The sequence below is a fragment of the Zea mays genome, chromosome 2 (genome assembly GCF_902167145.1).
Source record: "Zea mays cultivar B73 chromosome 2, Zm-B73-REFERENCE-NAM-5.0, whole genome shotgun sequence".
Lineage (NCBI taxonomy): Eukaryota > Viridiplantae > Streptophyta > Magnoliopsida > Poales > Poaceae > Zea > Zea mays.
In genome coordinates this window covers 85177002-85192720 of record NC_050097.1, presented here as the reverse complement: position 1 = coordinate 85192720, position 15719 = coordinate 85177002, and positions in this window count along the sequence as shown.

Below are 15719 nucleotides of genomic sequence, written 5' to 3'. Positions count from 1 at the left end.
CCTGGATACGTCGCCCTTTGGTGGTGGATGGCTCCGGCATCGTCCGTGTGGCAGAACCACCCGAATTATTCCAGCTTAAGTGCCTAAGTCACGCCTCAGGGGCCGTAACACACTTAAATCGGAATAACCCGTCAGTCCTTCAGATCTAGTCTAATAGAGCCACTTAACCAGGATCAAATTCCACAATCTCACCGAAGGTGAGTCACAGAAGAAATACAATAAAACAGGAAACCTCAAATTAAGTACTGAGTTATTACATAGATCGGAGTTTTTGAGTAGCAAATAAGAGTTCACAAGATAGAATGCAGCGGATAATCGATGTCATCGGTAATGAGGAAATAGGCAAGGCCTAGCCCACTATTCCTCATGCTCCTCTCCTGCCGGAGCAACATCCCACTCGACCGTCCAACCCGGTGGCAGGGTGGTAGGCCAAGTCACACCATCAACCATTTCCTGAATGGTACCTGCAAAAATGGTGCCACAAGCAAGGCTGAGTATACTAATACTCAGCTAGACTTAACCGGTGTGAGGAGTCTACTCCTCTACCTCTAGACTATGCAGCTGTTTGGCTGAGGGGTTTGGTTTGCCAAAAGCACTAGCTGTTTCTAAAATCAATTTTTAGCTTTTCAAAATTCTATCATCATTAACTTAGCTAGATTTGCTCCTTCTAAGCAAACATGATAACAAGCATTTAGTTCAATCAACCAGTTATCTCAGGTAACCACATTTCTCTTCTTACTCGATGCAGTACAAGGAATCAAGCAGTCTCATTAGCTGCGAGAAGCAGACGATTCGAATCGAGTTTTAACCTTGCAAGGTAAACCTAAACACACGGCATGTCAGGGTACTCCGACCCCACACATGACAACCGTCCCCATCGATTCCCCGTTCGCGTCCAGGCCTCACCGCCTTGGCATACAATGCTCCACTGACCCCGGCTGCCGCCGTGCAGTGACCGCACTTGTACCCACCATAGCTAGCATGGGAGTCCCAGTCTCAGGTCGCATGAGGGATAAAGTCCGCGCCTGGCTTCAATCAGGTACTAGGTTTACCGGTTACCATTTTTCCCGGCATGTGCTTAGTACGTTCAAAAGCTTGACTCAGGTATCCACACATTAATCCTTAATTCATTTTTCCCGTCTCATGGACAAGGCATCCTCCCTGGATCCAAGTCCATAGACCAACATATATCCCATTATCAAGATGAATACAATCAATTCCTGATCTCGCGCGAGTGCTAGAAAAATCACTCGACTTCTACCGAGATCCTGATTAGCAAGCAGCTACTCGACCTAGCATACTAGTATTCACCTCAAAAGGAATCCTAAGTTCATGCAACTAGAGGTTTCAAGCAACTCCTACACTTAAGTGCACATTGCAATCCTACAAGCATTAAGTGTAGTAAAATAGCATAATTAACAGGTTATGCATAAAACCGGGGCTTGCCTTCAATTGCTGGGGCTGCGGGGAGATCCTCAATAGCAGTCTCTGAAGCCTGCTCCTGGTCCTCCTCTTGGACAGATCCTTGCTCGGGGATGAGCACGTACTCTCCGTCGGCAAGATTACAATCTAATGAATGCAATGCGTAAGATACATGCATGTTATGATATGTGCTTTTAGAAATTACAATTCTAAAGGTGTATGATCTTTCTTGAGTTTAAACAAGTTAACTTTACTTATGTAAGACCCTTTAGTGGTATACTTGGTAAATTGGTTTAAACTTAGCTAAGGGAAGTGGTAGGTTTAGTTTTGGGGTTCCACTGAATTCTTTTTAAGTCTTAGTGAGAGTTGATTAAGTACTCAAGTTAGACTTATTGAGGTGGGGTTTATTTCTTCTTTCCTTTTTCTTTTATTCTCTTTAATGTTTGGGAGTAGGTTTGAACTACAAGTTGCTTTTATAAAATTCCAAAAATTCTGCAAAAATTACAGTGGCTTGTTACTGGTGTGTGTTTCTCTGTCTCAAAATTTGGGAATCAGAAAGTGAATAGTTTTTTTTTGGACAAAATTATTAAACTCTAGGGCAGAAGGGGTACTTTGAACTACAACTACTAATTGACAGTGGACAATTCTCCAAAACTTATTTTTGCTGGCTTTTAGGTGTTATAACATGACTTGATACAAATTTCTAGTCATTAATACCTTTTAATTATTTTTCTATGGTTTTCTCAAGTTTCTAGCCAAATGGGTGCTTTCTACTACCACCATATTTGAAAAGCATCAAACAACAGGGTGCTTATTTTTCTCAGTTATTATTTTGTGCAAGAGCAATCATTCTAAAGTTTGGCCTCTTTTTACTTAAGGGAAGGGGTGGTATGCATTATTTGAATTAAGTGGTCTTTCTCTTAAATCATTAGCAATAGGTGTGAGTTTGCTTCTTCTTCATGGGTTTGCATTTTTCTCTGGTAGTTTATCTCATCATGGACTTAGCAAAATTTTGGTTGCCCATTATCATATTATTTGGGTTTGTTCATGATTTAGTTGGAAAATGCCTTATTATCACTTTGTATTTATTTTCCTTACTTAAAAAGTTGGGCTGAGGTGCTCTGTATTTTTGTAGTGGGGCTCTGGTGGATGTAAGTCCACTGGATTTTTATTAAGCATTTTGGTTATAGTTTTGCCTCTCTAATAATTGATTTTCAGTCCAAATAAGGCTAAATAAAACATTTTAATTTAAAACTGGTCTAAATTAATGGTCTCTGTATTTTTTCTAGGTTCCCTGTTACATAAGTAAACTAGGAAAAATAATCTTAATCACTGTTCATTAATTTCTAATGCCTTTCTGATTTTCTCTAAGTTTTGGACAAAATAGCTTTAAATGAATAACTACATCATAATTTCTAATGCTGGGGTTCCTACTATTTTTAAACAGTGTCTAAATGAGGTTTTAAACATCTACAAATTTTCTTAAGTTCAGCACAGAAGAAAAACTAATTTTCCTTAATTAAACAAGGTTTAGTGGGTTTCTGTTTTTAATTTTAACTCTAAAATTTAGAACAGAAAGCATAGGGTTTACTATTTTTAAATGATAGATTATAATATTCAGGAGCTAGCAAAATTGATTTGACAACTTTTTATTAAGAATTCATCAAGTTATGGATTTTCTAAGTTCTCTGGTCATTTTAAAAAGAATAACAGAATTGGTTTAATGGAAATCCACTTTGCACTGGGGTCCCTGGCGGGTTTTTAGGTTTTCTTCGCGGATCAGTCCTTAAGCTACTATTCACAAGAGTCACTGACGTTACAGAAAACCCCCCGGGTTCTACAAATCCTAACCCGAGGTCCTTCTTCTACCTTAAACAGTGACCGCGGCGGAAGAAAGGGCGGAGGGGCTTATTGGCGGCGAGGTTGCTCCGGTGAAGTGGTCGAGGACGAAGGGGAGGTCTCGGGGATCACGGCGAGATAGTTCAATCAGATGGGTCAGGGAGGTCCACGGGATGCTAGAGAAGACATGAGCGCAAGGAATTGGGCGGAGACTCACTGGATAGCTCGGTCCACACGCGGCGGCGGAAGACCGAAGTCCGGTGAGGTCGATCTCGGGCCTCCGGTGAAGTCCGGCCGGGTCCGAGGGCTTGGAAAGCTTCACGGGCTACTAGCGGAGCTAGCCGAAGCACTGGCTTGCCCAGAGGATGGCTGGAGTGGGCTGGCCACGATGGCCAAAGCTCTGGCGGCAATGGCGGGCGGAATTGAGCTCGCCGGAGCTAAGGAAAAGTGGCTGGCCGGTGAGGGTGAGTGCGGGGCGAAGTGGGGCGCGCCTGGGAAGGCTTTATAGGCGCGGCGCGGTGCACGGGCGGTCGTGGACCAGCGAGTGCGCGCGGGCGTGCACTAGGAGGCGCGGTGCGCGAACGGGCGTGAACCGAGGGTGTCAGCCACGGTCGAACACGTGTTCCCATTGCCTCTGCCCCTGTTCAAGCGCCGATTGGGAGCAAATCTTCGCGAATTTGGGCAAGATTGCTGTGAAGGATTTGTTCACCTGACCAAGCTTTGTCTTTTGTGTATGGACGTCGCGCGGTTTTAGGCTAGGGACAGGGAGTTGTAGCGTCACCAAGGTGCTAGTGTCAGAATGCCTGGTCCCGAGGTCAAGCTGCGCCAAAACCATGTCAAATGAATTTGGTTTGAGTTCAAACTTTTCCAGGATGTGTTCAAGGGAATTTGGCACGACTTTGATATTTGGATCTCCTGGCTTTGAGTTTCGAAAAACAGAGAACACAGATGATCTTTGAGAAGAGGTCTGAAATTCAGAAATTCAGAAATCTGAATTTCTCTAAGGGTTCATAGATCAAGGGCTGATTTGGGGATTTATTTGAGTTATTTTGGCTAAGCTTTCTGAACCTTTCTTGTTGCTCAATAAATATACTTTAACTTATATAATTGGCTCAAGTCATAATTTTAAACTTTTCATTCCCTTTTTCTTATTTTCTTGAATTTTGCTCATGGGGCTCACTTAGGGTTTTTAATTAGGGTTGCACATTCTTCCCTTTTTAAAAGACTCAATTGTTTTGATCATGACACTTTTAAGTATATACTTGGTGACTTCTTTATTACTTAAGTTATTTTGATGCTCATGCTTACTTTGGTTCACATAAATAATGGTTCTTGGTTTGGCATTTGAGATAAACCCTAGGTGACACTGGGGTGTCACAGCCCGAAGCAACATTGCTGCTGTGGCTAGGCTCTGGCCGACCCCGTTGAAGGCCAGGGGCGGCATTGCCCTAGCATCGTCAACAATGCGGCGCTGGACGTCCTGGGCCCGATGACGCACTCCTACGGCGAGTGCCTGGCCTGCTCATTCCTGCTCGATGTTTTGCCGGAGTTGCACAAGTCGCCCCGCTTCTTCGTCGAGCTTGGCCTGCATCTCGTAGAGTTGCTCGAGCTGTGCGTCCTGACCCCTCGTAGGGACTTGGACCACAGCTAGCTCCCGCGGATCTCAACGCGAGACGCAGGTGCAAGGGCGCCGTCACTTCCTGGCATGCCAAGGTGGTTTTCTCCGTCGTGATCCTCCTGATCGATGTGGTAGCACTCGCGAGTTGGGTCGCAACCCTCGTCGTCAAGGCTGTGACCATCATCAGAGCAGCCGGAAAGGCTGTGGTCGCATGCGAACATGAAGTCGCGCATGGCACTGGGATCACGGAGTCCGGAGAAATCCCAACTGACGTCGGGGTCGTCCTCTTCCTCGGAACCCGCGGGTCCGGAGGTTGAGACAGTCGTCAGTCGGTCCCAAGTTCACCACATATGGTATCCCGGAAGGTTAGGATACGCCCTTACGAAAGCGCTCACCGAAGCGGGGTCGCTTGGTGGGTCGAAACTGAATCTAAAGGGAACAGGGTGGAAAACGGACGATACCTTTTGGTCGATGGACGGTGGCCAAGTCGCGTCGGGGATGGACTGCACCGTTATCGCAGGTACGAGGCTGACGCCCAGCAAGTCCTTCGCAAGGGTGCTGGCGTCATCAGTCCGCTTGGGGTTGGCCCGTTGCGGGGAGGCGACATCCGTCGTTGTCTCAGGTGTGTGGACAATGCCTGACATATCCCCCGCAGGGGTGCCGATGTGGTTGACTTGCTCTGGTTTGACAGCCGATGAGGTGCCGCCTCCTACGTGGCCACAGTTGCCCTGTCTCCGTCTCCTCCAGCGAGGAGGGTGGCGGGGTAAACCCGGGTGTTCCTCTTCTACCGCGGGGAGATGACATCATTGAGTTCGCCTCCGCCGGGCGAGACGTCGACCGTCGTTGTTGTCGTGCTGCGGAGGGAGCAGTACCATGTCGTAGCCGCCGTCGAGGGACATGAACTTGAGACTCCCGAAGCGGAGCACGTCCCGAGCTGGAGAGGCTGTTGAAAGCTACCCATCTGGAACTCAACGGGAAAGTATTCGTTAACACGCAGCGATCCCCTACCTGGCGCGCCAACTGTCGGTGTTTCGGACCCGGGGGGCCCTCAGCCAGACCGACTAGTGAATTTTAGTGCTGCGTGCCCCTGTCCAGATGGGTTGATGCAAGATGGAACACAAGCGATGGGATGAGGCTTATATTATCCTGCACCAGGGGCGCTTGCAGTAGGGGTTACAAGCGTTGCGGGAGAGCGAGAGTGAGAGCGAGAGAGAGAGAGAGAGAGAGGAGGAGGAGAGGGTTCGGCCTTGAGGCGGGCCGTCTGGGGTTGCCTGTACCGCATCTCTCCTACTCTGCCTGCCTCCGCTCGTCTGCGCCGTGCGTCTGTGTGTTCGTATGTTGCACGTTCGTCCCTTTCTCTCCCCTTTTCTCTTCCCCTTCGTAAGGCCCTAGACATCCTCTTTTATAGATGCAAGGAGATGCCTAGCTGTACAATGGGGGTGTAGCTTGTAGCTAACGTGGCTGGCAGGGAAGTGCCCTGAGCCCTGTATAGATAATAACGTGGCCGTCGGAGGAGCGCCTTGAGCCCTGTAGGTGTGCCAACGTGGCCGTCAAAGGAGTGCCTTGAGCCCTGTAGAGGTGACAACGTGGCCATCAGAGAAGTGCCCTGAGCCCTGTAGAAGCATAGCTGGCTGTGCGGCATGGATCCTGCTGACGTCTTCGTGCTTCCGTAGGGGGTTTGAGAGCACCCGACGTCATGGGCGCATGCGGGGAGCCATCATTACCTATTACCGGAGTAACTTGGATGGGACACCGGTCTTGTTCCTTCGTAGCCTGAGGCGGCTAGCTAAGGGTAGGGTAATGATGGATCCCCAGTAGCGTAGCTGATACGAGGCCGAGGTCGGGCGAGGCGGCGACTCCTCCGAGGCCAAGGCTGAGGTCGGGCGAGGCAAAGTCCTTCTCCTGAGGCCGAGGCTGAGGTCGAGGCCTGGGGTCGGGCGAGGCGGAGTCCTTCTCCCGAGGCCGAGGCTGAGGTCGAGGCCTGGGGTCGGGCGAGGCGGAGTCCTTCTCCCGAGGTCGAGGCTGAGGCCAAGGCCTAGGGTCGGGCGAGGCGGAGCTCCCTGTTGCGCCCGAGGCCGAACTTGAGGGAGGTCGTGACTTGCTGTTGTCAGCCTTTCCCTGGTGACTGGCACAGTTGCCGGAGCGGGGTGAACGGCACTGTTTTCCTGTCAGAACGGTCAGTAAAGGGGGCAAAGTGACTGCGGTCGCTTCGACCTTGCCGACTGAGGCACGCGTGTCAGGATAAGGTGTCAGGTGATCCCTGCATTAAATGTGCATGCGATACGGTCGGTTGGTATGGCGATTCGGATGAGGTCGCTGTACGACAAAGCTTACCCGCGCTAGACCTCGGGCGAGCCGAGGGTGCGTCTGCTGATGAGGGGGACCCTAGGGCGAGGCGTGAATTCATCCGGGACTACTGTCCTGGCCCGAGGCTAGGCTCGGGTGAGGTCGCGTCCCTTGGTAGACGAAGCCCACGCTTTATCGATCGTTTATGGTTTGATCTGAAGATGTTTTCCAGCCGGATTAAGGAGCATTGGGGGTACCCCTAATTACGGTCCCCGACAGTACTAAGCATATAAGGCTAATTACCAAAGCAAGAGCCATGATAGCACTCGTGGTTGCACTGTTATCCTGGTTGGTCACTCCATGTTCCAATTAATATGAAATAATCTTGTTTAACCATCGGGTTAACACCATAATGCCAATTTCATTTCCGGAACATTAATATCAAATAATGAGTGACATCAAAATTATCAAGTTGAGCGGTAGCACAAATTTGCAAAGCATAGTATTTTCCCAGGGTAATCAAGGAATACATTTGGTAAATCTAGGAAATCCTTAATTAGGAAAATCCCATCAAATTATGCAATATATCCAAAAAGTAAATATTATTATATGCATTAATTGGGTACAAATAGAATATGCAGAGGGAGAATCCATTTGCCTTGCTCGAAAGTGTCCTGTGGGTCGTCCTCGAACGAGTTTGGTTCGTCTACCTCATAGTCCACTTCTAGCATCGATTTGTGTATCGTACATACAAAAGAATACGTACGCCAAATAAATAAACATACACCATTACATGGATAATCATTCACCATTACATACCCATTCATACATCACACATTTATACTCATAAATACGTCTTAAAGCGTAAATACTTATTAATTCATTATGACTGTTACTGCGAGTCATTGTTGATGAAATTATGAGTAGGTGGCTATAATACTAGTTTCATCTAGTATTATATGTATTAACATTCTTTATGAAAATAAATGCTAATTATTTTCTTTATTACTAATAATAGACTAATAAATTTTATTCCTTTTTATTTCTAAGTAAATTTTTTGCGTATAGCTAAAAATGGTTTATCTATGTTAATATTCCAAAAATTAATGTAAATCACTAATTGGACTTTTAATAACCTATTCATGGTTATTATGACATAAACAAGTGTTTTATGAATTCTAGTTAATTTAATGCTATACTTATGAACACATGTATTTTGACTAGTAAAAATCTACTTTCATTATGACTAATGATATTCTTTTAGTTTTATATTTTCTTTCTAAAAGAAAGTGTCCTTAATAATAATTGGAGATCAAAACATCTAATAACCTATAATTCTGGCAATATAGTAAATTCTACACCACTTACTAATTCTGTGCTCAAGAATTTCCATTATTTATTTAGTGAGCCTAAATGAATCTTTTGATTATAACTTCTAAATAAACATTAAAATTCATCCTAAACAGAATTAGTTATAAAATCACCTATTTAGTATTTTTACCACATGTCTACCGAATTTCGTCATTCTTTCTAATCCAATATTCTAAAACCATTGCGAACAAATAACATGTTTAATAACAATTCATACACATATACTCAACGATTCACATACACATGAATTGCCAAACCACATCGTTCCAATATTACAACTGTAATTCACAAAATTCATAAATTAACTAAAAACATGATTTCAAAAATAAATTCAAATTGTTTTGGGTTGTCTTCAACCTTAGATGAACGGATAACGGCGGATGGGGCTCGAGCGTACGACAAGGCGAAGGGCTCGGCACGGTGGGATCGGCAAGGCTCGGACGGGGCTCGGGCATGTCTCCGGTGACCGAACGACCAACGGCGAGGCACGACGGCGAGCTCCAGCGGTGAGCAGGGCGCGGCTCCAGCGATGGTGCGGGCAGGGGAGATAGAGAGGGGGGAGCTCAGGTCTAGGCACAGCTTCACAAGGCGTGGCCTTGGCTTTTATAGAGAGAGGGAGGGGAGAGGAGAGGGCGCCGAGGGGGAGAAGGAACGGTCGGTCGACTTCAACTCCATTGATGGCATTAATGGAGGTTTTGAATGGAGGGAGAGAGAAGGGGAAACAGGGGGTGGAGAAGGGACAACGCCGGTTCAGTTCCGGAGTAACGATCAGGCGCGGGGTCGGCGACCTGGGCGTGGGCGGCTGGGGTCGGGGCGGTGCTTGGCCGGGCGCGATCGGCGCGCAGCGCGCGCGCTGTCCCTCGCGGTGGCACGGTTGGGAAAGAAGAGAGGGCCACAGGGCCTTGACAGGTGGGGCTCGCGCGCCATAGAGAGGGGGCGCGACGACTGTTGGGTGGGGGGGGGCGGCGGCTATTGGCTAATGGGCCCCTAGTGCTAGGGTTAGGGTTTAGGAATTTTCTTTTTTTTCTTTTCTATTTCAAAATGTAGATGTAAATAAATATATTTTAAAAATTCTAAAAATTCTCATAATAATTATACCAAAATTATTTATAACTAAAATATTTTTTTGACCAATAATTATTATATTTTTTAATTGGATTTTCATTTAAGAAGAAATTTCCTACTAAACATCCAAAATCAAACATGAATAAAACTAAAAATTATTCTAGATGCAAAATAAAAATCAAACATTAGAAAGAAAATTTATTACCCTAATTATCATTAATAATCTTAAAAGTATTATTTTAGTTGATGGTTTTTATAGTGTTACAAGATGCACCTTGAGACCAGGTACATTTTGTAACTCTCAAAATATTTGTACGATTTTTTTACATTTGTATACTTGTCGATATTTGCATTCTTCCTACATATGCTATTATAAGTGCGAGTGAGAGGGACTGAACCAGCTGGAACAGCTTTTGTTGAGTCCCACTTCGCTTACCTTGCTCCTGGTAGCGATAACAGCCAAAGCTCTAATCATCCAAGTGGCTATCTGTGAGCATGAGAACCATTGTATGACACTTTTATATTTGAACTTGTGCTTTATGTTGGTTATGGATGATGGATGGTATGAGTTGAGCTGAATTTTATATGTTTTGGTGAACAAAAGACATATGAAGTTGATGTGATTTGAAATGAATATGTGCTCTATGTGTTGGTTTGAGCAATTTGTAATGTGAAGTATGCGATGTATATGATCATGCTATGTGTGAATGGATATATGTTATATCCTGTTTTTTGTAACACCCTGAATTTGGGGTATAAAATTTCTTTCTAATTATCTACCAAATTCAGGTGTTACTCTTGTCTCTCTCTAGTCTTTGTCTCTCTTTTTTCTTTTGGCTAGAATTAAGTTAATTAGGAGATGGGTTAATTATTTATTTTGTCAAAACAATGTGAGTCATCAAATGTTGCATCATGCTGAGCTTAAAATATTCTTTTAATTGTTGCACATGTTTGAATTGGTTTGAATTTGAATATTGGTTTGAATTTGAATTTAAAACCCTAGAGAAAATAAAAATAAAAGCATTTAGAAAATCCCTGGAAAAAGAAAAGGTCATTTCGGCCCAAGTCAGCCCAGCCCGCGCGTGCGCGCCCGCGCCCGCGCACCAGCCCTCCCTGACAGGCGGTCCCCACCTGTCGGTGCCCTCTCGCGCCTGCTCACTCTTCCCCCTCCCCCTCTCGCTGCGTAGTGGGGCCGACCTGTCGACGTCGAACCGTCCACGCCCGTGGTCGCTCTCGCTCGCTGCTCGGTGGGACATCCATGTCAGCATTTGACCGCCTATTTGCCATTCACCCTCGTTGCTCCACGGACCCCGCCTGTCAGCCACTCCCCTCTCCCATAACCTCCCGCCCACGCTCTCCGTCATGGACGCGCCCATGACCACGTGTTTTCCGACCACGACCTCTGTGCCCAAGCCCTTTTCTGCAGCCCATGCCCACTCACTCACTCCCCTCGTTCAGTTGCACCATCAGCCGAGCACCCTCGCCCTCTCTCTCACTCTGCGCGCGCCCGTGGAACTCCACTGAAGGATCGCTGTCATTTCGTGGCCGTAGTCGCGCGTCTGTCACGTTCATTGCCTGGATGAGCTTTGCCCCTTCGTCGGCAACGCGGGACACCTCCCGGTTGGCCCCTAGTCTCTCTAATTCGCCCGGTCCAGCTCACCGACGTCTTCCGCGTGCAGCCAAAGCTCGCCGCCGTCGACCCGAGCCATCCCTGCGTCCCCGCCATTGCCCCGGTGCTCTAGAGTTTCCTCTTGAGGTGAGCAACATCCCCGTGCCACTATTTCTCCTTTTGTCGCCCTAGTTTTCACGCGATTGCTAGTCGGAGAAAATCCGCAACGCCGTTGGGCCGCTCCGCTGTGTTCTGTGCCCTCTGGTGCCCCACCGTTGTTGTGCCCACGGTTGAGTCCGCCATGTCGCCCTGAGTGCGCTCGTGTCCTTCCCCAACCCCCCTAGAGCCTTGTCGTGGTCGTGCCCTCGCCTCCGGCGAGACCTCGCCGTGGGGACGAGCGATGTTGCCGCACTCAAGACCGCTCGCCCAGACCTTGCTGGTCGTTGGATCTCGGACGTCCATCCGAGATCTGGCAGTCTAGGTTTAATTAGGACTGATCTAATCTCAGTCACCCGTTGTTGATCTGGCCGCTTAGATCTCCCCCTCACCCGCGCCCCTGTCGCTGGGCCCGGTCCGTCTGTCCTACCTCAGGTCACTGACGCCCCGAGCCCACCTATCAGCGCTTGCCGCGCGCCCGTGCCCGCGCGCTCGTCTGCAAGATCTAATCTAGGCCGTTGATCGGAGATCGGACGGTCAGTATAGCCCCGTACCCCTTCGCGTAGTAAAGTTGCTAAAAAACCCTCAGTTTTTCGAGAATCAACTCGCCGTCCTTGGGTTTTGCGCGCAGGCCCCTAGATTCTTATAAACAGACCCACAACATTTTAAATAATCACAAATTTGGACCTAATTTTGTATTTCAAACTTCAAAACTTATTTATTTCATATCTTTTTTCATATGAACTCCAAATTTAGTGATTCAAATTGCAAAATGTTCATAGGAATATTCTCTGTTCAAATAAATTATGTTCATCCTCTGTCTGGGCATTCTAATTTTATGTGAAAATTTAATTGTTTAATAAGATAAATAAAAGGAAAACCCTAGTGGTAAATGGATATTTAATCTTGTGAGATTAATAATATGTAGTATATGAATTTATCCCAAATTTAACTTTTATGTCTCATTAAAATGAGTAGAATCAGATTATGTAATCATGGAGATAGACAACACTCACAGAATAACAAACTACTAAATGTGATTAGTTCACCCTATACCCTAAACTCCCTTTTGAGTTTATACTTTTCCTTTTGAGATGTGTTCCATTGTTTGTACATGATTCACAACAGCAATCCAAAGCATCCTCGTCGGCTAACTTAATTACCGTCGGCCTGTATGCGGGCCGACAAGAATTACGTAATCCATGTCTGCCAGAAGAAGGCTGACAGCGGTTAAGTAATTCCCGTCGGCCAATCAACATAGCCGACGGGGATTAAGTAATTCCCGTCGGCCAAAACCCTAGCCGACGACGATTAAGTAACTCCCGTCGGCTGCGTCCTCTGGCTGACGGGAGTTATTCGAAATAACCGCCGTCGGGGAGCAAGCAAATCTCTTTCTTCTATCTTTCTCTCTACCGAGCAGCCACCACCCACGTCGCCGGTAGCAGCCACTGTGCCGCCCGCGCCCCGCGCTCGCCCCACGCCGCCGGTAGCCGCCGCCAGTCGCCGCCCACCCGACCCCACGCCCGCCCCACGCGCCTCGCGCCCACCCCACGCCCTCGCCCGCACGCCCGCCGCCGACCCGCCCGCCCACGACCGCCGCCGCCTGCTCACGGCCCCACGCCCGCCCACCGCCGTTGTGGCGGAACTGCCCGAATTATTCCAGCTTAAGTGCCCAAGTCGCACCCTTAGAGGCAGCAACACACATAAATCGGAATAACCCGTCAGTCCCTCGGATCTAGTCTGATAAAGCCACTTATCTAGGATCGAATACAACTAGCTCACCCGAAGGTGAGGCACAGAGAAATACAATAAAGCATAATACCATAAATTAAGAAAGTATCATTAGTGATTACATTATCGGAGTTTCAAGAGCAGTAACAATATTTTTAGTGCAGCGGAAATAACTAATGGAGAAAACCGAGTAACATGGCGAAGCCTGGCCACGCTACTCCTCCTGGTCCTCTCCTGCGAAAGCAGTAACCCACTCGAACGTAAATCCCAGTGGCAGGGATGAAGGCCAAGTCACACCATCAACCAAATCAAGGAGGTACCTGCAAGAAAATTATGCCACAAGCAAGGCTGAGTATACTAATACTCAGCTAGACTTACCCGGTGTGAGGAGTCTACTCCTCTACCTCTAGACCATGAAGCTGTTTGGCTGAGGGGTTTGGTTTGCCAAAAGCACTAGCTGAGTCTAAAATCAAGTTTTAGCTTTTCAAGTTCTAGAATAATAATTTTAGACTAGATGAGTACCTAGCTATTCATACATGGTATCAAAGATTATATCAATCAACATCTTTTTCCAGTCATCTCATTTCCATTTATTACTCAATGCAGTACAATGGATCAAGCAGTCTTATTAGCTGCGAGAAGCAGACGATTCGAATCGTGTTTTAACCTTGCAAGGTAAATCTAAACACACGACATGTAGGGGCACTCCGTCCCCACACATATCAACCATCCCCATCGATTCCCCGTTCGCGGCCAAGCCTCACCACCTTGGCATACAATGCTCGACTGACCCCGGCCACCGCCGTGCAGTGGCTGCACTTATACCAACCATATCTAGAATGGGAGACCCAGTCTCAGGACAAGTGAGGGGTAAAGTCCGTGCCTGGCTTCACTCAGGTACTAGGTTTACCGGTTACCATATTTTCCGACATATGTTTAGTACGTTCAAACGCTTGACACATGTATCCACACGTTAATCCTTATTCCAATTTCGTCTGATAGACAACGCATCCCCATGGATCCGTGTCCATAGACCATCATCATTCTATTAGCAAAAATGGATACAACCAATTCCTGACCTCGCGCGAGTGCTAGAAAAATCACTCGACTTCTACCGAGATCCTGATTAGCATATCAGCTACTCGACCTAGCATACTAGTATCCATCTCAAAAAGGAATCCTGAGTTCATGCAACTAAAGGTTTCAAGCAACTCCTACACTTAAGTGCACATTACAAGCCTACAAACATTAAGTGTAGTAAAGTCATATATAAATGGTTATGCATATAATCGGGGCTTGCATGGAATTCAACACTTAGATAGTGTTTGCTAGACGACACTCGCTTAGAGAGCATCAACTGGTTAAGTTCATGCTTCTTTGGGTCATCCACCAACTGCATCTTGTGGTTGGCACCACATCACTTGCACGATCATCATCTCTCGGTCCTAAATGAGATGCATGATGCATATGTATGAATATGATGAAATAGCACAAGATACTCCAAGTACATGATAGGGAACTAACATTAACTAGTAAGACACATAAACATCCATACGTTAACGCTAGCTATCTATACGTCCTTGGGCACAATAAGTCAACATTACTGGAAAGACGACAGACATTTCCTATATTTGACCCACACAAACACGACATCACGAGTACAAGCATTTACCATGTTCACTTTAATCATTCATTGGCTACTTATGATTAAACTAGTTAAGTACACATAATTTACGATGACTTACACATAGACAGACTTAGTTAAAAAGGAATAGTTACTTAATCGGGTTTTACAATCATTCACAAGGCAAATACTTATTAGACCTTAACCAATTTAGTTCACTAATTTAGCGAGATGTGCACTAGTTACTTCTATACTTAGGCTTAATCATATTGGTTACATTGTCATTACTGCGTGTTCAACCAAAATCAAAATGAGGAAACAGCCGACTCGAACCAAACACAACAGAGTAGAGCAATCCACCAAACATAACAAAATTAGGACACATATGTTATCTCAAACTTAGCCATGACAATTCTACATTAATTAAGAGCTAACCAAACATTTTTAGCAAAAAGGGTGAACTCAACAATCAAATAAGCACTCGCAGATTTTTGGACAGCAACACAGCAGTTACTTGTTTCAGTCATAATTCACAAAATATTTATCTAAACACAGTGAATAAATACTTTTTGGAAAGCTTAGAAAACGCTCCACAACTTTGGTATTATCATCTTAATATGATTATACAACTAGCAAGGTCGAATTGTGCAAAAATAACAGCCCTGTCCAGGTTTGGACAGATTCAGTCTTCACACTTTAAACATTCATAACTTAATCTTCAGATCACCCAAAAGAGTGATCCAAGACTTTTTGGAAAGCTTAGCAAAAGTACTACCTAACCTTTATAATCACCAAGAAGCGATTCTATGTTTAACCAAGTCAAACATTTCAGTTTTCAACATCTGTTCTGAAAGTGGACAGAACACAACAATCGTTTTGTAAAATTCATAACTCTTAAACTATCAGTCCTATGCTTATGAAATTTTAACACAAGCAAGATAAAAAAAGCATCTATAACTTTCTTATAACGACCATGAACAGATTGTAACGTTAACTTA